This window comes from Nerophis ophidion, linkage group LG17 (assembly GCF_033978795.1).
Source record: "Nerophis ophidion isolate RoL-2023_Sa linkage group LG17, RoL_Noph_v1.0, whole genome shotgun sequence".
In the NCBI taxonomy this organism is placed as follows: domain Eukaryota; kingdom Metazoa; phylum Chordata; class Actinopteri; order Syngnathiformes; family Syngnathidae; genus Nerophis; species Nerophis ophidion.
The window spans coordinates 871,645-884,981 of record NC_084627.1 but is presented as its reverse complement, the minus strand read 5'-3'; the positions used below and the strand labels follow the sequence as shown (position 1 = coordinate 884,981).

The 13,337-nt window shown below is 39.5% G+C and overlaps 1 protein-coding gene across 2 annotated transcripts in view; it reads left to right on the top strand.

The window, feature by feature from the left end:
* Positions 1-5,893: 5,893 nt before the first annotated feature.
* Positions 5,894-13,337, top strand: part of abl1 (c-abl oncogene 1, non-receptor tyrosine kinase) — a 105,958-nt gene continuing 98,514 nt past the window's right edge. Inside the window, exons 1-2 of one of the 2 annotated variants that reach the window (XM_061875670.1) lie at positions 5,894-6,381; positions 8,982-9,052. The gene's annotated coding sequence lies outside the window, so the exon portion shown is untranslated. The remainder of the gene's footprint in view (positions 6,382-8,981; positions 9,053-13,337) is intronic. The other variant, XM_061875669.1, reaches the window with a different exon arrangement.

The window sequence follows — 13,337 nt, the reverse complement described above, 5'->3', positions numbered from 1 at the left end:
GTACTGCATTTATTACACTGAGAAGCCAGGCTATTTCCCATGTTCAGAAGTGGAACGATAACTACGGTAATATTTATTTTTTTAAATTCTACTTGAAGTAAAATTGCTAAACAAGAAATACATACAAGTCATAAACAGGTGTTTTTATTGAATCTTAATGAATTTAAGTGCAGAAATCGAATAAACTTGCGGATTAAAAAAAAAAAAATTTGTTCTAACAAAGCATATGGAAGTTAAAGGTTCAACATTTACAAAACAACATTTAAAAACTGCCGCAATTTAGATTCATTTCCGGTTTTCTGGTTATCATCATAGTATTTACACCTGCTACATGTTTTTGGTACTGTTTCTAATAGCATATTTTCTCAGGACATTTGATACATATTTCTGTTTTCAATTAGAATCAGCACAACAGATATAACCAATGTCAACAATTGTTACATTTGTGTTTCAAAAACTAATTCGTCGGGCATCTTCTATTATTTATTTTATTTTGTATTTAACTTTAGGAAGAATTGGATGTGTAATACACTCATGCACATAATCACGTTTCATCAAACATAAATTAACGTTGTTACCCTAGGGCAGTGGTTCTCAACCTTTTTTCAGTGATGTACCCCCTGTGAACATTTTTTTAATTCAAGTACCCCCTAATCAGAGCAAAGCATTTTTGGTCGAAAAAAAAGATACTGTAAAGAAGTAAAATACAGCACTATGTCATCAGTTTCTGATTTATTAAATTGTATAACAGTGCAAAATATTGCTCATTTGTAGTGGTCTTTCTTGAACTATTTGGAAAAATAAGATATAAAAATAACTAAAAACTTGTTGAAAAATAAACAAGTGATTCAATTATAAATAAAGATTTCTACACATAGAAGTAATCATCAACTTAAAGTGCCCTCTTTTGGAGATTCTAATAGAGATCCATCTGGATTCATGAACTTAATTCTAAACATTTCTTCACAAAAAAAATAAATCTTTAACGTCAATATTTATGGAACACGTCCACCAAAAATCTATCTGTCAACACTGAATATTGCATTGTTGCATTTCTTTTCGCAGTTTATGAACTTACATTCATATTTTGTTGAAGTATTATTCAATAAATATATTTATGAAGGATTTCTGAATTGTTGCTATTTTTAGAATATTTAAAAAAAATCTCACGTACCCCTTGGCATACCTTCAAGTACCCCCATTTGAGAACCACGGCCCTAGGGTACACTGGATAACACAAGGCACACTGACAAAGCTTAACCTATTGTTACTATAACAATCTACAAGGTTCATATAGGTTGCTTCTCTTTCTTCCCCTCCATTTGTCTGCATTCTTTGGTATCTCTAGTTATCGTTACGTATATGTATTGTTGCATTTGAACAAGTGTATTGTTGATAATAGAAGTCAATTATTGGTATTGTTCATTATCAATAGCGCTATTTCTATTGGTATTTGTATTGCTCCAGTTGTATTGTAATAATGCTCATTTTCATTTATGTATTATTTATTTCGCTAACTTCTTCTTCGCTATCACTTTTACCATCATATTTGTACTTATCCTATTTGCTGATGTTGCTCTATTGTTGTTGTTGTTTTTGTCTCTCTGTCATATCCCCCTCTTGTCCCTACAATTTCCCCCTCTGTCTTCCTTTTCTTCTCTTTCTATCCCCTCCTGCTCCGGCCCGGCTGCACCGAATGATAATATAAATACATTTAATAAAGTCGAATACAAATAAGGCAACAAAAGAAGTATCCTACACTTCTCTTTTGTAAAGTAAATCTGAACAGCTGATATGAGCATCTACATCGACTATATGATTTGCCTGAGAAGCTGAACAGGACAAAAAAAAGAAGAGGATATTTAATATATATTTTCCTTAGTTTCCTTATTTCTACTTTAGGAAACTCTTGTATTGTCTATGAATTGTGCTTGGAAAAAATATTGTACTAAAACTACGCTCATATATCTGTTAAAGCATGTACACATGTATATACATATATATGTGTGTATATATATATATATATATATATATATATATATAGTCTAACGCGTTATTTTTTGTATTCAGTAACTCGGTTACCGTTACCACATGATGCGTTACTGCGTTATTTTATATTATTATTTTATATTGTATCGGCTAGAAACTGAGAAGTTCTGATCCTGTGTCACAAGGAAGAGAAGAGTTGCACTGTGTGTGTGTGTGTGTGTGTGTGTGTGTGTGTGTGGGGCGGGGGGGGGGGGGGGGGGGGTGTCTGTGTATTCTAACAAATACATCAAAGCCGAGTTTCTCAAGATGGAGATATTCTCACTACTTTTCTTTTGTCGAGCACAAAGAAAAGAACATTTTAGTTAAATGTAAGTTGTGTCTTGGATCAAAGATTCTATCTACTGCACAAAACAGCAATTCAAATCTGCTGAAACACCTACAAAAGCAACATGCTTCGACGAAGCTGGTTAAGAGACACACTTCACCCTAAGGATTTTAAGGGAGGTACTGCTAGCCAGGACAACATTGATAGAGCCATTGCAGTATATGTGCTAGAAGACATGCAGGCTATTTCTACAGTGGAGTCACTCGCTTTCAGGCAGCTAAATACCATGATAGCGGGCGTCAAATGGCACCAAAACATTTTCCAAGTACCTGGACACAGTGGACAGTGAGCACATAAACATGGAAAGCGAGCTAAACTCTGCCTCTGCTCATCGTTCAGCACTGAAGGTGTACACACTCTGTCAATTCTCTTATATATTCTTTTATTATAGACTTCTAAAGTGTTTGATTATCACATCACTCTAAATCTATAGACTATAAAGTTAACAAACATAAAGAGGGATCCGTGTTAAAGATGTCTGATAATATTGGAGTGCCGATATTATCGGCCGGTAAATGCTTTAAAATGTAGTATTACAAATTATCAGTATCGGTTTCAAAAAGTAAAATTTATGACTTCTTAAAATGCCGTAGAGAGAAGTACAGATCGACAATAAAACCTTAAACGCACTGCCTTTGCGTGCCTGCCCACTGCAAAGTCACATATCTACGGCTTTTCACACAAGTGAATGCAAGGCATACTTGGTCAACAGCCATACAGGTCACACTGAGGGTGGCCGTATAAACAACTTTAACACTGTTACAAATATGCGCCACACTGTGAACCCACACCAAACAAGAATGAAAAACACATTTTGGGAGAACATCCGCACCGTAACACAACAGAACAAATACCCAGAATCCCTTGCAGCACTAACTCTTACGGGATTACAATATACACCCTCCCACCTCAAACCCGCCCACCACAATGTCCTCATGCTCTCTAAGGGAGAGCATGTCCCAAATTCCAAGCTGCTGTATTGAGGCATGTTAAAAAATAAATGCACTTTGTGACTTCAATAATAAATACGACAGTGCCATGTTGGCATTTTTTTCCATAACTTGATTTGCTTTATTTTGGAAAACCTTGTTACATTGTTTAATGCAACAAGCGGGGCATCAAAACAAAATCAGGCATAATAATGTGTTAATTTCCCGACTGTATGCATCGGTATCAGTTGAAATCGGTATCGGTAATTAAGAGTTGGACAATATCAGAATATCGGATATCGACAAAAAAGCCATTATCGGACATCGCTAATCCTAAAGAGCCAGGCCAATCTTTCCTTATCTCTAAACTAAAACTGGGGAAATGCGTAGTGTCCTTGGCTTCACTGAAGACATGATTTTATTTCACAATTCCTTTAGAGAAAAAAAAAAGGCCTGGTTAGAAATGTATATAGCAGTCTGTGCGCGGTATATATTGACATGACATATAATCATGTCATGTGCGCCTTCCTTGGGTGAAGCCAGGTTTAAAACTATGTTGTGACACCTTATTATGCGCTTTGTGACTTATGTATGTTATGTTGCAGCTATTTAAAAATAGTTTTGTCAATTTGTTCTGGCCTGAAATGAATTGGCCCCTTATGCATGTCAAGTTGATCCTCAGATTGTATTGTTCTCCGGTGCAATAACAGTACTGAAATTAAGGCTTAAAGGGCATTAATGGGAGCCTTAAATAAAAATAAAAAAAGTAACTAAATAGTTACTTTTCACAGTAACGCATTCATTTTTGGTGTAAGTAACTGAGTTACTTTTGAAATATAGTAACTGTATCTAGTTACTGTATTTTAGTAACCAACCCGACACTGATCATAACAAAAATGAGCATCTTTAAAGGCCTACTGAAATGAGATTTTCTTATTTAAACGGGGATAACAGGTCAATTCTATGTGTCATACTTGATCATTTTGCGATATTGCCATATTTTTGCTGAAAGGATTTAGTAGAAAACATCGACGATAAAGTTCGCAACTTTTCGTCGCTAATAAAAAAGCCTTTCCTTTACCGGAAGTAGCAGACGATGTGCGTGTGACGTCACGGGTTGTAGGGCTCCTCACATACTCACATTGTTTATAATCATAGCCAGCAGCAGCAAGAGCTATTCGGACCGAGAAAGCGACAATTTCCCCATTAATTTGAGCGAGGATGAAAGATTTGTGGATGAGGAAATTTAGAGTAAAGGACTAGGTAAAAAAAAAAAAAAAAAAAAAGGTGATTTAAGTGGGAGAGATTCAGATGTTATTAGACACATTTACTAGGATACTTCTGGAAAATCCCTTATCTGCTTATTGTGTTGCTAGTGTTTTAGTGAGATTAAATAGTACCTGAAAGTCGGAGGGGTGTGGCCACGGGTGTGTTGACCGCCAGTGTCTCTGAGGGAAGTCACGCAGCTGCAGCAGGACGGAAGCTCCGCTGATGTCTCCGGTAAGAGCCAACTTATTACCACAATTTCCTCACCGAAAACTGCCGGTTGACATGTAGTCGGGATCCATGTTCGCTTGACCGCTCTGTTCCATAGTAAAGCTTCACCTTTGGGAATTTTAAACAAGGAAACACCGGCTGTGTTTGTGTGGCTAAAGGCTAAAAGCTTCCCACCTCCATCTTTCTACTTTGACTTCTCCATTATTAACTGAACAAATTGCAAAAGATTCAGCAACGCAGATGTCCAGAATACTGTGTGATTATGCGGTTAAAGCAGACGACTTTTAGCTGTGTGTGTGTGCAGCGCTCATACTTCCTAACAGCCCGTGACATCAAGCGTACACGTCATTACGCGACGTTTTCAAGAAAAAACTCCCGGGAAATTTAAAATTGCAATTTAGTAAACTAAAAAGGCCGTATTGACGTGTTGCAATGTTAATATTTCATCATTGATATATAAACTATCAGACTGCGTGGTGGGTAGTAGTGGGTTTCAGTAGGCCTTTAACACAATAAGCAGATAAGGGATTTTCCAGAATTATCCTAGTAAATGTGTCTAATTACATCTGAAACGTTCCCACTGCCGCCGCCCGGAGCTGTCGCTTTTTCTCATTTTTTATTTTTTTTAGTTCTTTACTCTAACTTTCCTCATCCACAAATCTTTAATTCTCGCTCAAATTATTGGGGAAATCGTCACTTTCTCTGTCCGAATAGCTCTTGCTGCTGGAGGCTATGATTATAAACAATGTGAGTATGTGAGGAGCCATACAACCCGTGACATCACGCGCACATCGTCTGCTACTTCTGGTAAAGGCAAGGCTTTTTTTTTATTAGCGACCAAAAGTTGCAAACTTTTTATCGTCGATGTTCTCTACTAAATCCTTTCAGCAAAAATATGGCAATATCGCGAAATGATCAAGTATGACACATAGAATGGACCTGCTATCCCCGTTTATATAAGAAAATCTCATTTCAGCAGGCCTTTAATGTGAAGGTTTCTTAGATAAATGTACCCAACTCAGGGCCGCTGCACTCCCAACTTCCGGTTTCTGGCAGGACTAGCCCACGCACGCATGTGACGTCACACGTGGCCCCACCCACATATTTGTGTCAACCACCTTGCGCGTATGGCGAGTATGGCGGCCCAGGAGGCGTCTCGGCGAGTGCTCGGCCACAAGTTCGCCGCTCCGAGTCTCGCATGAGAAGGATGAGTCAACCACGGCCCAGGGCAAGAAGAAGAAGAAGAAGAGCAGCGCGGCCTTGATGCGGACACAAGCCGGCCGGTCGGCGGCGTCCGGCTGACGGAGGAGCCGCCTTTATCTCCTCTTCGCTTTCCAAGTTTATAAAAAAGTCTCCCGGCACGGGGTGGGGAAGGAGCTCGGACGCCTGGAGGAAAAGTCGTAACTCCCCGCTTGTTGGATTAAATAAAACTTTTTTTAATTGGAAGATTTGGTGGCGAAAGTGCCGCCGAGAAGACGCAGACAACTGTTGACTTCCTCGGGCTGCCTTCAAAGAACCAGCGGCTAAGGCTAACTAGCCTGCGTGGCTACTTTGCACGCTGACATAACTTTAAATCACCACGTAAGTTACTTTTTTACTACTTTACTTGACACCTATAAAAGTGTTGAAAAGACTTTTGTAAGAATATTAAACTCCACTTCCCAATGTTTAAATGTCATATTCGGCAACATTAAAGTCCCAGGACGGTTAAGTTTAACAACAATGCTATGCTAACTTTCCTGCTACATACCTCGTGTTTATTTTTTAACATAATCAATATATTTATACATTTAATAATGGTTGACTTCCTTCATGTCACTATTATGTTGGATCCACTATGGACTGGACTCTCTCACTATTATGTTGGATCCACTATGGACTGGACTCTCTCACTATTATGTTGGATCCACTATGGACTGGACTCTCACTATTATGTTAGATCCACTATTGACTGGACTCTCACTATTATGTTAGATCCACTATGGACTGGACTCTCACTATTATGTTACATCCACTATGGACTGGACTCTCACTATTATGTTAGATCCACTATGGACTGGACTCTCACACTATTATGTTAGATGCAATATGGACTGGACTATCACACTATTATGTTAGATCCACTATGGACTGGACTCTCACTATTATGTTAGATCCACTATGGACTGGACTTCCACTATTATGTTAGATCCACTATGGACTGGACTCTTCACTATTATGTTAGATCCACTATGGACTGGACTCCCACTATTATGTTAGATCCACTATGGACTGGACTTCCACTATTATGTTAGATCCACTATGGACTGGACTCTTCACTATTATGTTAGATCCACTATGGACTGGACTCCCACTATTATGTTAGATCCACTATGGACTGGACTCTTCACTATTATGTTACATCCACTATGGACTGGACTCACACTATTATGTTAGATCCACTATGGACTGGACTCTCACTATTATGTTAGATCCACTATGGACTGGACTCTTCACTATTATGTTAGATCCACTATGGACTGGACTCTCACTGTTATGTTAGATCCACTATGGACTGGACTCTCACTATTATGTTAGATCCACTATGGACTGGACTCTCACTATTATGTTAGATCCACTATGGACTGGACTCTCACTATTATGTTAGATTCACAATGGACTGGACTCTCTCACTATTATGTTAGATCCACTATGGACTGGACTCTCACTATTTTGTTAGATTCACTATGGACTGGACTCTCACTATTTTGTTAGATTCACTATGGACTGAACTTTCACTATTTATTATGTTAGATCCACTATGGACTGGACTCTCACTATTATGTTAGATCCACTATGGACTGGACTCTCATTATTTATTATGTTAGATCCACTATGGACTGGACTCTCACTATTATGTTAGACCCACTATGGACTGGACTCTCACTATTATGTTAGATTCACAATGGACTGGAGTCTCACTATTATGTTAGATCCACTATGGACTGGACTCTCACTATTATGTTAGATCCACTATGGACTGGAGTCTCACTATTATGTTAGATCCACTATGGACTGGACTCTCACTATTATGTTAGATCCACTATGGACTGGAGTCTCACTATTATGTTAGATCCACTATGAACTGGACTCTCACTATTATGTTAGATTCACAATGGACTGGACTCTCTCACTATTATGTTAGATCCACTATAGACTGGACTCTCACTATTATGTTGGATCCACTATGGACTGGACTCTCTCACTATTATGTTAGATCCACTATGGACTGGACTCTCTCACTATTATATTAGATACACTATGGACTGGACTCTCAGTATTATGTTAGATCCACTATGAACTGGACTCTCACACTATTATGTTAGATCCACTATGGACTGGACATCCACTATTATGTTAGATCCTCTATGGACTGGACTCTCACTATTTTGTTGGATCCACTATGGACTGGACTCTCTCACTATTATGTTAGATCCACTATGGACTGGACTTCCACTATTATGTTAGATCCACTATGGACTGGACTCTCTCCCTATTATGTTAGATCCACTATGGACTGGACTCTCTCACTCTTATGTTAGATCCACTGTAGACTGGACTCTCACTATTATGTTAGATCCACTTATGACTGGACTTCCACTATTATGTTTGATCCACTATGGACTTGACTCTCACTATTATGTTAGATCCATTATGGACTGGACTCTCACTATTATGTTAGATCCACTATGGACTGGACTCTCACTATTAGGTTAGATCCACTATGGACTGGACTCTCACTATTAGGTTAGATCCACTATGGACTGGACTCTCACTATTATGTTAGATCCACTATGGACTGGACTTTCCCAATATTATGTCAGACCCACTCAGCGTCCATTGCATCCGGTCTCCCCTAGAGGGTTCGAGGTCACCCACATCTGCGGTCCTCTCCAAGGTTTCTCATAGTCATTCACATTGACATCCAACTGCGTTGTGAGTTTTTCCTTGCCCTTATGTGGGCTCTGAACGTAGGATGTCATCGTGGCTTGTGCAGCCCTTTGAGACACTTGTGATTTAGGGCTATATCAATAAACATTGATTCATTGATTGATGTTAAACTTTATTCCAAAGTAAATGGACACACCACTTTTCAAACTAACAAGTAACTCAATGAAGGCACTTTTGTTTATAATTGACAGAAAGTCACTCCTACTCGAACTGGACTCCGTGCTTGAATAGCAACTTGACTATTTCATCAACACAATGTCAGGTAAAGGCTACATTTAATTAGGGGTGAAGTAGCACATGTATATTTGTAACTGCGTTCTTGGTGCTACCGAGTTCCCACACGGTGCACCTTAAGCGACAGACAGGTATGTGTCTACTCCGTCAACAAATGCCAAGGAGAAGGCGGAACTTGAAAACCAATGTCTGTTTTGGAACACTTCACTTCAAGCTGTCATTTCACTCGAGGTTGACATTTGTCCCGAGGGATGCGCAATACAGGCCAAAAGTTTGGACACACCTCCAATGTGTTTTCTTTATTTTCATGACTATTTACATTGTAGATTGTCACTGAAGGCATCAAAACTATGAATGAACACATGGAGTTATGTACTTAACAAAAAAGGTGAAATGAACATGTTTTATATTCTACCCATTCATTCTCTACCGCTTATTCGCTCCGGGGTCGCGGGGGGTGCTGGAGCCTATCTCAGCTACAATCAGTCGGAAGGCGGGGTACACCCAGGACAAGTCGCCACCTCATCACAGGGCCAACACAGATAGACAGACAACATTCACACTCACATTCACACATTAGGGAGCATTTAGTGTTGCCAATCAACCTGTCCCCAGGTGCATGTCTTTGGAGGTGGTCTCGTTTCTTCAAAATAGCCACCCTTTGCTCTGATTACTGCTTTGGGCACTCTTGGCATTCTCTGGATGAACTTCAAGAGAAGTTCATAACTTTTATGGACATAATTTCTAGGCGCAGTCAAGGCGTTGAGGGGTTCCGGTTTGGTGACCGCAGGATTAGGTCTCTGCTTTTTGCAGATGATGTGGTCCTGATGGCTTCATCTGACCGGGATCTTCAGCTCTCACTGGATCGGTTTGCAGCCGAGTGTGAAGCGACCGGAATGAGAATCAGCACCTCCAAGTCCGAGTCCATGGTTCTTGCCCGGAAAAGGGTGGAATGCCATCTCCGGGTTGGGGAGGAGACCCTGCCCCAAGTGGAGGAGTTCAAGTACCTAGGAGTCTTGTTCACGAGTGAGGGAAGAGTGGATCGTGAGATCGACATGCGGATCGGTGCGGCGTCTTCAGTAATGCGGACGTTGTACCGATCCGTTGTGGGGAAGAAGGAGCTGAGCCGGAAGGCAAAGCTCTGAATTTACCGGTCGATCTACGTTCCCATCCTCACCTATGGTCATGAGCTTTGGGTCATGACGGAAAGGATAAGACCACGGGTACAAGCGTCCGAATTGAGTTTCCTCCGCCGGGTGGCGGGGCTCTCCCTTAGAGATAGGGTGAGAAGCTCTGCCATCCGGGAGGAACTCAAAGTAAAGCCGCTGCTCCTCCACATCGAGAAGAGCCAGATGAGGTGGTTCGGGCATCTGGTCAGGATGCCACCCGAACGCCTCCCTAGGGAGGTGTTTAGGGCACGTCCAACCGGTAGGAGGCCACGGGGAAGACCCAGGACACGTTGGGAAGACTATGTCTCCCGGCTGGCCTGGGAACGCCTCGGGATCCCCCGGGAAGAGCTAGACGAAGTGGCTGTGGAAAGGGAAGCCTGGGCTTCCCTGCTTAGGCTGCTGCCCCCGCGACCCGACCTCGGATAAGCGGAAGAAGATGGATAGATGAACTTCAAGCACACGTGAAGTGAAAACCATTTCAGCTCATACTTGACTTTTTTAAGTGTTGCTATTTTGAAGAAACTAGAATATAAAATCGGCCGTAGTGTGTGAATGTGAGTGTGAATGTTGTCTGTTTATATGTGTTGGCCCTGTGATGGGGTGGCAACTTGTCCAGGGTGTACTCCGCCTTACGACTGATTGTAGCTGAGATAGGCTCCAGCGCCCCCCGCAACCCCAAAGGGAATAAGCGGTAGAAAATGGATGGATTGATAGAATATAAAACATGTTTTCAGTTAATTCACCTTTTTTTGGTAAGTACATAACACCAGATGTGTTCATTCATAGTTGTGATGCCTTCAGTGACAATCTAGAATGTAAATAGTCGTGAAAATAAAAAGAAACACATTGAATGAGAAGGTGTGTCCATACTTTTGGCCTGTATTTTGTATTTGTAACTATTTTTGTTACATAACACAGAGGCGTACCGAGTTCCCACTCGGTACACCTTAAGCGACGGAGAGGAATGTGTCTACTCCAAAAGGAAATGCATAGCGCAGTGCCATTTTACTCAAGGTTGACATTTGGGATGTACAGTACGAACCAAAAGTTTGGACACACCTCCTCATTCAATGTGTTTTCTTTATTTTCATGACTATTTATATTGTAGATTGTCACTGAAAGCACCAAAACTATGAATGACACATTTGGAGTGATGTACTTAACAATAAAAGGTAAAATAAACATGTTTTATATTGTAGTTTCTTCAAAATAGCCACCCTTTGCTCTGATTACGGCTTTGCGCACTCTCGGCATTCTCTCGATGAGCTTCAAGCAAGCCTGTGAAGTGAAAACCATTTCAGGTGACTACCTCTTGAAGCTCATCGAGAGAATGCTAAGAATGTGCAAAGCAGTAATCCGAGCAAAGGGTGGCTATTTTGATGAAAATAGAATATAAAACATGTTTTTAGTTATTTGTCAAACTTTTGGCATTCTCTTGATGAGCTACAAGAGGTAGTCACCTGAAATGGTTTTCACTTCACAGGTGTGCTTGAAGCTCATCGAGAGAATGCCAAGAGTGTGCAAAGCAGTAATCAGGGCAAAGAGTGGCTATTTTGAAGAAACTAGAATATAAAACATGTTTTCAGTTATTTCACCTTTTTTTGTTGATTACATAACTCCACATGTGTTCATTCATAGTTTTGATGCCTTCAGTGACAATCTACAATGTAAATAGTCATGAAAATAAAGAAAACCCATTGAATTAGGAGAAGGTGTGTCCAAACTTTTGGCCTGTACTGTATATCGATAAGATTTTATTGGTACGATACTGTTATCGATACCGGTATATTTCTCGATACAGTTATCGGTACTATATGTAATTTGTGGAAATACAAAATGTGAAAAAAATGCATTTTGATTAGCACTAATGAAACCATAACACCTCCAACATGATGTGCTGTAACACCTCAGAGCAGGAAAGTCTCTTATCAATACTTAAAGAAGTGCAAGGTATGATGCAGTTATGTCATCTTCTTGTAAAAAACACACACATCCATCACTGTGTTTCTATTCAGTACAATTACGTAATAGTTATGTATGACATGCATGTGCAAAACTCAGACCTTTTACATGATATATCAAATGTATCATAGAAATCAATACAATCAATTAGCACAGGGCTGTCACACCTGTTTTCATTGGGGGCCACATCAAGGTCATTGTAGCCTTCAGAGGGCCGATTTTAACAATGAGTAATATATGAATATACATCCATCCATTTTCTACCGCTTGTCCCTTTGGGATTGCGAGGGGTGCTGGAGCATATCATGTTTATATATAATACATTAATACATTTTTTTTTTACATAATCTGCAAAAAAATATTTAATTTTACTTTAAAAATTGGCAGCTCAGTCACCAGAATTTTACAGTAAAAGCAGTGTTTTTTTTTTTTAGAACATGTAGAAATGTAATAAATGTTTTTAGCCGTAAAATTCAAGCAACAGAGCCGCCAGTTTTTTATTTTTTTTTTACCATATCTTTTTGTTTTAACATTTTTTTGTCATTTTTTTTTCATGTTTTAGTGTATATTGGAAAAAACAGTACCAAAGTTGATTTTAAGGTAAAAAAAAAAAAACCTCAGTCGGCGGAATTTAACCGTAAAACCTAATGTCAATTTTACAGTCTACAATTTGATTGATGAATTGTTTTGAAATCATAAGTCAGGCAGATATTTAAATACAGTATTTATCTTTTATTTTCACAAAAAAAAAGGTTGTAATACATGATAAAACAATGCGATGAGGTAGCGACTTGTCCAGGGTGTACACCGCCTTCCGATTGTAGCTGTGATAGGCTCCAGCGCCCCCTGCGACCGTGAATGGAATAAGTGGTAGAAAATGGATGGATGGACGGATGATAATACAATATTTTTATTTTGATAATATTGAATTGTAAAAGCTATGCAATTGCATGCAGTGCATGATTTTTTATGTCAAAAGGGAAAGAACAAATGTATTTAGTAAGAAAAGATTAAGCATTTTATTAACGCATATTATTTCCAGGCTTTCACGGGCCACATAAAATAAATTTGCTGGCCAGATTTGACACCTGTGAATGAGCATGTAATGTGTGTGTGAATTTTGTAACAATAGAATTTGTTGTTTGTGTTTATGTTGCACACGGACCTATTTGACTGACAGAC